Source organism: Nannospalax galili, unplaced genomic scaffold (assembly GCF_000622305.1).
Source record: "Nannospalax galili isolate Female #2095 unplaced genomic scaffold, S.galili_v1.0 scaffold89, whole genome shotgun sequence".
NCBI classification, from domain to species: Eukaryota; Metazoa; Chordata; class Mammalia; order Rodentia; family Spalacidae; genus Nannospalax; species Nannospalax galili.
Window position 1 is genome coordinate 174,478 of NW_008359211.1, and position 3,340 is coordinate 177,817.

The 3,340-nt window shown below is 42.6% G+C and overlaps 1 protein-coding gene across 15 annotated transcripts in view; it reads left to right on the forward strand.

Annotated features, from left to right (window-relative positions):
- Positions 1–3,340, forward strand: part of LOC103725603 (RNA-binding protein 14) — a 225,448-nt gene that overhangs the window by 54,514 nt on the left and 167,594 nt on the right. The gene's annotated exons all lie outside the window — the stretch shown is intronic.

Here is a 3,340-nt window from a genome sequence, read left to right on the forward strand (position 1 = left end):
AGTCCCTGGAACTAGTCAACCTAGGAGGGCAAGGAGCAAAAACTGTCCTTTATGTCCCTCTGACCAAATTAGTATAGGCTTCAAAGTATGCCTGTTAAACATCCAAGAATGTTCGTTCCACCAGTCTGGTACTTTTAGTTACCATGTGTCATGTAGATAAAGCTTGGGCAAAGACCAGTTGTTCTCAGATAAACCTTGCCTAGACATATATTTCTTGATCTGGTATGTATAATTTGTCAGTAGGTTGTTGGACTAATATGGTTCCCTCTGGTTTTTAAAACTAGCTAGGCATTATCTCTCACATTATCTAACCCTTCCATCATGGTTTCCCCAATTAAGGTGCCCCCATTTTTCCCATTTCTCCCGCAAGAGATGTAATAACATTTTTAAAATTATTAAGTTAGCACACAAAGTAATGACTTTCACTATGGTGTTTTCACACACATGGCCACATGCATGTATTTTATGGGTATGAGTGTATTACCTGCACGTATATAAGTGCACCTGTGTCATGCAATACCTGAAGATGTCAGAAAAGGGCATCAGAGTCCCTGGAACTGGAGTTACAGATGGTTGTTAGCTGCTGTGTGGGTGCGGTCCTCTGCAAGTGCAATCAATGCTCTTAACCACTGAGCTACTTCTCCAGCCCCTTCTCTCTTTTTTTTTAAGATTAAAAATATTTTAGACAGGGGCTGGAGAGATGGCTCAGTGGTTAAGAGCACTGACCGCTCTTGCAGAGGACCCAGGTTCGATTCCTAGCACCCACATGGCAGCTATGAACCATCCTTAACTCCAGTTCCAGGGGAATCTGAAGCCCTCTTCTGACCTCCGTAGTGTTGCATGATATGGGTGGCACTCACATGCATGCAGGCAACACACTTAAACACATAAAATAAAAATAATAAAATATTAAAAAAATATTTTAGGGGCTGGCGAGACGGCTCAGAGGTTAAGAGCACTGACTGCTCTTGCAGAGGACCTGGGTTCAATTCCCAGCACCCACATGGTGGCTACGAACTGTCCTTAACTCCAGTTCCAGGGGAATCCAAAGCTCTCTTCTGACCTCTGCAGCATTGCACGACATGGGTGCACTCACATACATGCAGACAATACACTCGTACACATAAAATAAAAATAAAATATTAAAATAATTTAGGCCAGGTGTGTGGAGGTAAGTGTCTTTAGTCCCAGCATTCAAGAGGCAGAGGCAGGGCGATGTCTGTGATTTCAAGGCCAGCCTGGCCTACATAGAGAATTTTGAGCTGGCCAGGGCTACACAGATCCTGTCCAAATAAAAACAACCCCCCAAAAAAGATTTAAAATTTTTATGTTTATGTTTTGTGTCTGTATGAGTGTATGCCAATGTGTGTTGGGGTACCTGTGGAGGTCTGAAAAAGGCATCAGATTCCCTGGAGCTGGAGTTAAAGGAGGTTGTGAACTTCCTAATGTATATACTGGGAATGGACTTGGGTCCTCTGCAAGAGCAGCCATGCACTTTTAATTGCTGAGCCATCTCTGTTTTTCTACTGCTTATGGAATTATGGATGGTTGTTAGCCACCACGTGGTATGGGCATTCTCTAATTGCAATGTGGCTTTGGAGAAGGGCTAGAACATCTAGACTTGGGAAAGGTGTGGGGGGCTATGGGAAAGCCATCCATGCTGGGTGAACACTTTCTGGTTCAGTCTTTGGGTGGAGCACCCACGCTCTTGTGACCTCTCACTCTTGTTCTGTAAGTCCAGTAAGCTCATTGGTTCCCTAGAGTGAACTCAGTTTGTTCTTGGGACCTTGGGAGAGGTAGATGGATGATGTTTACATTTCCCCCAGGGAAGTTTAGCAACATGCTTTGATTTGCATTGTCTAGTTTGATTTCGAATGTATCTTTTCTATGGACATATGCTCATAGAAATTTCCTGTTCACATCTTTTTTCCTATCTTTTGGGTTATAGTTTTCTTTGCTATTGATCATACTGTCTTACTGATTTTAAACATCGTCTGTTATCCCGCTAATGACTGGTGAAATCCTTATTTTTTACATAGTCAAATTAATTGTTTTTTCTTTCATAAAGTTTGTGCATTTGATACTCCCTCCTTTCCCAAGTCATACAGATGTTCTGGTTTTCTTCTATTACTATAACCTTTCATATTTAGGCCTGTGGTCCACTTAGAGCAGTGCCATCCAATAGAACTGTAATATATGCCACAGTCAAAAAGTGAACTGGAAAATGGGCAGTAGGTACGACTCAGAGGTAAAGCACTTATGTAACATGCACAAGACCCTGAATTCCATACTCAGCACCACAATAAGTAAAATTTCCAGCAAACATCAAAAAGATACAAAGTTTGAAATCCACTTTAATACTTTTGACATTTCAACACATAATCAATATAAAAATTGAGATATTAAATTCTTTTCCCTCAAAGGTCCTGGAAATCCAGTACTTTACACCTACAGCACATGTGCTTGGATTTGCCACACTGGAACATGCTACCAGTGGTGTTCAGTAAGAATGCAAACATGCTTATCTCTGTATAACCCCATTCCTGTCCCTGTTTCCCCACCAGTCAGCGGCACCTGCACTAATGGAATCTTGTGTGCCCATCTTCTTGTACCCCATTGTCTGTCATCTTCCTGGCTCTTTTCCTCATTTCCACCCACAGTGGACAGTTTGTTTTCCCAAGACTTCCTAGCCCCGTGCTTATGCTCTTCTGTCCTCAGGTAGAGTAGCCACGAGTGTGCAGATGGTTCTCGCACATTCCCTGGCTTTCTCTGCATTCACTTCAGCTGGCAGCCCTGTTTACTCTCCCTTTGACATCAAGTTCATTTTCCCATTAACTTCTCTCTCACTGTATTTGCTCTAAACTTTTCAGTGACTGCTTTTGTTCCAAGCCTGAAGGCTTGTCACTTTGGGGTACAAAGGCCCATAATCTCTGAGCTCCTTACAATCACTGACCCTCTTCCAACAGGGCAAGTTTTACAGTTATACTTGAATTACAGGATAGTGTCATGCTGATCACTATCCTGATGGGCTGTTGCTGTTACATTTATGTACTATGGGGTGCTAAATCTGTTCATCTTAAGAGAAAAGGATAATGATTCTGTGTGTGGAGACATACGGTGCTATCCTTGGCCTGCACACACCTGGCTCTGCTTGTCCCTGTCTTGACTGATGACAGCCATCAGGGGTCTGCTTGGGGCCCTTGGCCAGTTATGCTAAGATAGTTTTCTTGGAAACATATCTAGAGAAAACAATAGAAGAACAAAGCTTTTTCTATGGAGTGGGGGAGGTCACCAAGAAGCAATCACCTGTAACGTCTGAAGTCAACCAAATCCTCCAATT